Source organism: Crocodylus porosus, unplaced genomic scaffold (assembly GCF_001723895.1).
Source record: "Crocodylus porosus isolate Cpor-Errol unplaced genomic scaffold, CroPor_comp1, whole genome shotgun sequence".
Taxonomy (NCBI): Eukaryota; Metazoa; Chordata; order Crocodylia; family Crocodylidae; genus Crocodylus; species Crocodylus porosus.
In genome coordinates, this window is record NW_017728886.1 from 193,379,027 (window position 1) to 193,386,865 (window position 7,839).

The 7,839-nt window shown below is 38.5% G+C and overlaps 1 long non-coding RNA gene across 1 annotated transcript in view; it reads left to right on the forward strand.

Annotated features, from left to right (window-relative positions):
- Positions 1-3,380, forward strand: part of LOC109318240 — a 10,917-nt gene extending 7,537 nt beyond the window's left edge. Inside the window, exons 2-3 of the long non-coding RNA XR_002103209.1 lie at positions 2,688-2,826; positions 3,170-3,380. This is a non-coding gene — a long non-coding RNA (uncharacterized LOC109318240). The remainder of the gene's footprint in view (positions 1-2,687; positions 2,827-3,169) is intronic.
- The last annotated feature ends 4,459 nt before the right edge of the window (positions 3,381-7,839 follow it).

Here is a 7,839-nt window from a genome sequence, read left to right on the forward strand (position 1 = left end):
ATCTATTTGTAGTTTGAGTATTTAGAATCATACACATAGTATTATTTTAAAAATATGAATTATTTACATGTAGTTGTATAGTAATTTTAAAGTAAGGTATAATATGGTACGGTAAGGCCATCTATGTTTTTGGTGAGCTGTACAATCCTGTTTACTCAGTAAGATTGAATGAGTGTCCCTGAAAACAGGACTATGTCTAAATTGCTATATAAACATGAAAAAGTATATTCAACTGCTATTTAAAATGTCTTTATTACACAGTGGAAAAGAAATACTGTATTTCGTAATCCAACAGATTATTTTTCATTTCTCCTTCTTTCTCATTTTTGTCTGTGATGCTATGCCACACGGTCATATGTCCACTGCTTCCTCAAGTGCCATAGTGATTTTCTTCCAGGCTTCTGCTTATGCCTGGAATTAAGTGAAATTAGGCATTTTATGTTAAATTTCATAAACCTGGAAGAATACTGATTTTTTTTTGTGATGATATCAAACAAGGATAATCTGTGGATAATCTGACTATTTGTTGGCTGATTAGATTAGCATCTATCTTGGACAAAATAGCTGAAAAGGAGATTATTGATGAAGTATTAAAAGGTGTAGTATAATTAATGGCGGTCAACATGGTTTTATAGAAAATAGTTCTTATCAAGCAAACTTGATTTCATTCTTTATGAAAACAAATTTACTCTGTAGATATAACCTACAAAAATTTCTGAAGCATATGACTTAATACTGCTTGGCATGGTGATTAAAAAAATTAGCATTAGTGTATATTGGTAAGAGTATGTGTTAAATGGTTTGATATTTGGCTAAATAACAGGTCTCAAAGTAGTTGTCAATGGGGATTCATCATCAAATTGGGGTTAAATTTGGTTGTGTTCCTCAGGGATCCATACTGTACCAAAAACATCAAATAATAATAGGTTATGATCTCAAAGCATAAAATTGCTGCTGCTAAAATATGTGAATAACACAAAGACTGAGAAGTAAAGACAAGGAGAGGACAGTTATAACAGTCTGGATCTCTTGGTAATATCGGTCCATTCGAACAACTACTATTTTTATGCAGGCAAATGTAAAGTTACCGATCTTAGAAGGTAAGCCAGCCATCCCTGGAAGATCGTAATTCTGAAAGAAATTATGAGCAAAAACACATGAGGTTCCATAATAATTCTGTGGCAAAAATAGCTGTGACACTTGATAGCAGCAAATTGGAACAGAGGAATGATTTTATCTTCACACATGGCTTCTGTGAAAATGACTCTGGAATTCCCCTTCTGAAAACGAACAGAAAAAAATAGCCACAAAAATATTTGAAAGCTGGGGAAAAATAAATGTGTTACGGTAAATAGCTCAATATATGTAACTTATCAAAATAAAATTGAAAGACGGCTTCTTTACAGTGCAAAGTACTCTCTTGGGAAGAAAGTACTTGATACAAAAGGCTCTTTATTTTAGCAGAAAAAAATGGTAATTTAAAACCAGTTTCTGGAAGCCGAAGCTAGGCTCACTCAAATTAAATGTTAACATAAATGTGTAACAGTAAGGATGACTAGTGAGCTTCACTCTACCTCTTGGTAGAAGGTTGAATGCTTTTCTGAAATATCTGATTTTGTCAAACTCAAACTATGTTTTAATCGAAGACAAGTGACTGGGCTTAGTACAGGGTAACTGGATATAATGTCCCATACTATCCAGGAGGTCAGAGTAGATGATCTAACAGTGCCTTATGGTCCTAAATTTGATTAATCAAAGTTTCAGGACAAAGATGCTTATAATCTCTGTAAATTATCAAGGCCTCAATCATGATTGGAACATCTAGCTACTACTATAACAGTAATAACAACTGAAGTAAAAATGAAGAGACTTAGGCTTGGTATTGTTTCACTGATACAATGGGAATTCAGCAGATTCTGGGCACTTCAACAAGCACAAATTACTGTGCAGTACAGGTGCACGTCTATACATGCATGCCTGTGCTGTGCAGTAAATATGCTGACTTATGCTGACTTGAGTGTAAGTTTGATACCTGCATCATGTAGGTATCAAATTTACGCCTGATTAGTTACTGCATAGTAACACACATGTAGATGCCTTGCAGTGCAGTAACTCTGTATACGGACTGATTTGGGTCTAACTTTAGTCCCAAATCAATCTGCACACACCATTAATGCGCTTTAACACATGCACGTGTAGATGCTGGCCTATTCCTGCTTCCCACGCTGTAACTTATTGTGCAGTAAATTTTAAGCTGGTGTAAATGCACATGTAGACACATCCTGAGTGTTTATTGAACAAGGGTTTATGTGAAATTTTACCTACATAAATAAGGGCTTTAATTATACAGTTTTATTATTGTCAACATTTTCTCAAAAATAAAAAAAATAAAACATTTTTCTCTGAAACTTGCATAGATAGAATGATAACTCATATACTATGTGAAACAATAAGTAGTTAGGAAAAGTTTCAAATACATATTTTTTATTAGTTATTTCACACAGCACTTCCTTCTGAATCTGCAGTACTGGCAAACTTCTCTCAGTGACATTCCCCAGTCTGTTCTTAGACCAATTCTACCATCCTCAATGCCAACTCTCTTTCTGGGGCAGCAGTCTATCATAACCCTAGAAACTATTCTAATTTTGTGGGGCCAAAGGTAAACCACTAGTTTCCTCCCCCTGCAGTGAATTCAGAAGAGATGGAAAGAAAAGAAGTGTGGGAGATCCCTAGAAGGATTTCTTTTGGGTTTCCTGTTCCTGATCTAGTTCTTTCAGAAATCAATCAGCCCACTCTGCTGTGTTTCCTGCATGCTCCATCATAAAGGTACTATAGAAGGAGAGGTGTGGCTCATGGCTGCGTGCCATTGAGGGCAGACTTTCAATTTGCCCCAAAAGGCAGGTATGGCTATACCCCAAATATACTTGCATGTACTTAGATGAATTACATTCCTTTACTTGTATATATTTATAATTTATGTATATTTATATCCTGTTGATAGAAACCATTCATGAAAGAAAAATACCTTTTGATTAGATTTTTAAAGCAGGTAAAATATTACAAAATGTTCAAACATAAGCGACTGGAATTAGTTACAGATATCCTTATTTAGATACCTACATATGTGGTCTGGTTTTCCTAAGTACTGAAGATCCCTTGGTTTTTACAGAGGTCAAATTCAACTTCCATAGACTTTCATGAGAATTTTTCCAGTGAGCGTTTCATGCTCTACACTGCAGTGTGTTGAATACATTAAATAACATAGATATCTCAGAAATACTTCTCTGTGCTGTTTATTGCATGATGGATGCCTAAAATCCTGAGCTTGCAAAATTCCACATACCTTGACATCCCACAAGGCCTCTTTCTGTAGAAATCATTCAAAATATCAGGAAACACCATGAAAGTTTATGACGTTGATGATAATCATTAACAAATAATATTTAGTCATTGTCATTTGTCTGAGTCTTGTTTCCTCACAGGGAGGGGAAAATGACTTGGCCCACCAATTGCCATGCATTAATGATGGATACATTAGTATTACCATGCATTAATGATGCATACATTGGTATTACCATTCTCAATAGCTCATAGTCACACATTCACTTTATTTCCCACCTTCCAGAATTTCTTGCCTTACTTCTAAATGCTTTACGAAGATGGGTGTGGTTGCGTCTTCACTTTTCAGCTACTCCCCTTGCCTGTGTTCTTTTAAAATTGTTTAGTTCATAAGCATAGACAAGTTCATGCATGTGTGTTAGTTTCGGCACGTTTAACATTTATTAATTTAGATGCTTTCTGAGATTAAAATGAAAGAAGTTTGCCAGGGTAAGATACCTTTCAGTCCAATGAATTAATACCCTTTCTTGAAACCAGCTTTTGCTTCATTTCTCTTTCTCTCTCATTCTTTTGCTCTCCCTCTGTCTCTCTCTTTTTTTTTGGCGTGTGTTTGTGTATATTTTTAATTCTAAATTTTAAATCAGATTTTTTTTAAATCTACTCTAGTATAGTATTTTTACATGAATGACATAAATATACATTTACCTTTGCTGGATTATAGGCATCAGCAACACTCCTGTGTTCACAATCCCAGCAATTCTTGTGTCCCTCCCATGTGTTCATACTGAACACACAAACAGTTGAGTTTGTCCTTGGAATTTTGAATAATGTCATTGTAAGACTCTATCCAGATGCCCCACAACTACAGTATTCTTATGGCTCTGACTTTAAATCATTTGAAACAACTTTTTAAAGCAATAGCAGCAAAGGTCTTAGAGGAGAACACACTGGACTTGTCTACATGGGGGCCCTTTTAAGCACTATTTACCTAAAATTGCCATTTTTAAGGTACAATAAGAGTGTGTGTCCACATGTGCATGCCCTTAATGCACCTTTAAAAATGGTGAGTTTAGGCTAATCCCACCTAAATTTGATACCTGCTTAAAGTAAGTATCAAATTTAAGATGGCATAGCTAAATCACATTAGCCCATGTCTAGACAATTAGTGCACATTAATGCAGTATGCATCAATGGATACACACCGTGTTAAGGTGCATTAGTGTGTCTACACATGGGCTAACGAGACTTAGTGATGCCAGCCTAAAGTTAATGTGCCTTAACGCACATTAACATATCTACATGTAGACAAGCATCTAAATCTCCTTAATGCTCCTTAAACAAAGGCACACTAAATTTAGCTGCATGTAATTACATGTGTAAACACACCCACTTATACCACTTTTCCAGGTGAATCTGTGTGGCCACCTCATGGCACCTTGGAGAGTACTGGAGAATAATCATGGCCTTATACACTTACTTCTGCTCTTCATGTACCAGACCTAAAAATGAGGCAGTAAAGCCATCTTGGAAGTGACCCCTCTCCCCTCAAAGGCACTCTTAAGTTTGCTAGAGGCAGAGAGCTCACAAGTGCAGCAGGGAGACAAACCAAAGTTTATTTCCATACCTGATTTTAAGGTTTGGTGTGTGCAGGCCTAGAGCTTTCAAGGATGCTAGAAAAAGGTGTAGCATACCTTAAGACAAGGGTCAGCAACCTGCTGCACATGGGTTGAATCCAGCTCATGAAACCGTTGGATCCAGCCCATGGATATGGGGCTTTGATGTTTAGGAGTGCGAGGGTGCTCCTCCCATGCCATGGCAAGGGGCAGCAGCAACAGTGGGAGCTCCCCCTTTGCTGCAGGAAAGAGAAGCAGCAGTAGTGGCTGCCAGGTCCTAGCACAAGTCCACCCCTAACCTGACCTGAGTCATTCCAGCCCACAGCCTGAAAAGGCTGTCAGTGCTTCCCTAAGATAATATGCTAATGAGAAACCAGCTGGAGAGAACAAATGAAGTTTAGGTATGAATGGATAACCAGTAACCTACAGTTTGATACATTAAACCAGGGATGTCAAACATATGGTCTGCAGGCTGGATCAAAGCTGTGAAGCTGTATGATCTGGGCTATGGGTCACTGGACCCATCCCACACACTGACCCCAGGACTGTGCGCTGTATGTGGCACAGGGGCTGGACCTAGTACCACACACCTGCACACAGACAGGGGGCCAGCACAGAGCGCACATTGCATTTGGTGCCCCACGGGTCCAGTCCTGGCTAATGGCTCTGGAGCCAATCTGGATTGGGCTGTGCCAGAACTAGCACAAAGGACCAGTCTGGTAGGAGGCCACAATATGCGCCATACTAGCTCACTGTGCTGAGTGCAGCATGCCTGGCCTGTCCAGCCCTGCATGCTGTGTGCAGCACATGCCAGCCCCAGGGAACACACTACCTATGGCCTGCAGGCTCGACCTGGTGCTGCAGGGGATCTGGGGCACAGATCACATGCAGTGCCCCAGACCGACTCCCTCTGGTCCCTGTAGCGTTGGGTCTCGGCTGCACACCTTGAACTGCACATGCCCCATGCTGGCCCTGCATAGCAAATGCAGAGGTGATTGGTCCCAGTCTGGCCCACAGACCAGCCCATGACCCTCATCTATCCTGCAGGGCCAGCTTAGTTTGACACCTCTGCCTTAAACCATTCCTTTATATTAACAGGGGGAAAAAGAAAGAAGAATCTAAAGAATGTGGAAGAGAGACATTGTGCAATATTGCTACAGTGTTATTTATACATTTGTAATTAGCAATTCCTAAAGTTCAGTACCAAAGCATTTTACAGCTAAGGTATATTTTATCACACTTCTTCCTACAACGTGTTTCAAATTTCCACATGTGTAGTTGAATGGAATCCCATTTTGATTAAGCTTGTATAGCTTGAGAAGGCTAAAATTAAGGTTACATTGCTTGAGCTATATGAAATTGAATTGGCTCTTTATTTTATATGAAGATAAGGTCAATAAAATCAGCTGAGCCAGTGTTATAGGAGCTGAAATTGAAACTAGCTGTCAGTACCTATAAAAAGAGATGTAGTTCTTGCTAACACCTATACTAAATTAATTCATGAAAATTTGAAAATATCATTAAATATTTTAAAACGTGCATTCATTATAGAGTTTGTAATGTTTAATTTATTCCAATACTATTAAAATGAAATGGAGCTACAACAATTTATAGCAACTGAGATTCCGGTTGAATACTTTTAAATTGTCAGGTTATTTGATTGTTGACATTCCTCGCTTATATTTAACAGCATTTTCACATGTGCCGTCCTGATATCTGCAGTCTGTTTGTATTGTATGTTCTTCATCCAGAACTATTGGCAAGTTCCTTTTCCAGGTTTGCATCCTTCAGGAGACCACCATCCCTTCTAGGCTTGCATTACTGTGAGCCAAATTATGTTTATGGACCATGCAAAGATAGCATTTTCTGCAGAGCTAAGGTGTAATCAAGGGTATTCCTGCTGGAGCAGGGGGTCTGGGCACATACAGAATGGTATTGGAAAATGAGGGGGAAATCCAGGGAAGACTTAGAAAAGAGAAAGCAGGACTAGTAAAGACAGGAAGAATTGGAAGGAAAGTGAGGTAAGAAGTACGAAGAAGGAAAAAATGAGGAGGAAGGAAAAAAGCAACATCACAAGGAAGGATGAGGTAAAAACAGACAATAGTAAAATAAAATAATAAAAATAATCAAACTAGAGGAAGAAAAACAGAGTCAAAGGAAAGCAAAACTTATGGAGAATAGTTAGACTGGCAAACAGTCTTTCTTTTCAGTTTTAGAAATGAAATGCTACCTCCAAAAAAGACTTGCAGGGAAAGCCACAAGGTAGTGATTCATATAACTGAAGGCAAGAAGACTTAGGGGAGGAGGGAGTATGGAGTGGGGGGTATTTAAAGATTTTTTTTTTTAAAGTAGAAGAGCTGGCTGGATCCAGTGTGTGCTGTTCTTCTATTTCTATTTATGGTGTGTCCAGAAGCTGGGCGTGTTTGGATGACTGAGTGCTTAGCCCTTGGGGAGAAAGGAGTGCCTCACTTCACTCAATAGCCAACATCTCTTTGAGTTAAGAACTGGTTTTAACAGGCTGTGAGTAGAGGCTGTCTGTTCTTTGGAAGTGTTCTAACCAATGCAGGATATTTTGATCAGTGGGGGTTGTAAAACTGAGGGTCAAGCTGTAGTAAAGGCTGTAAATAAACACGTATTTCCCATTCCATAAATAAGAGGAAAAAAGAAAGGTAGTACTATTTTTGACATTGCTGAAAAGATTTCTACCGCTCGCTTTCAGTGTTTGCATAGCATAAACTCCTGGCACATTGGTGAGATAAAGTCAGGAGGCCTGATTCATTTTCTAGTTACACTGGTATAAACCTAGTGAGTTCAAAGAAGCTATTCATATTTTGCATCAGTACAGGCCTATGGATTCCAACCCTGGGTAAGAAGAAGAATAGTTAAG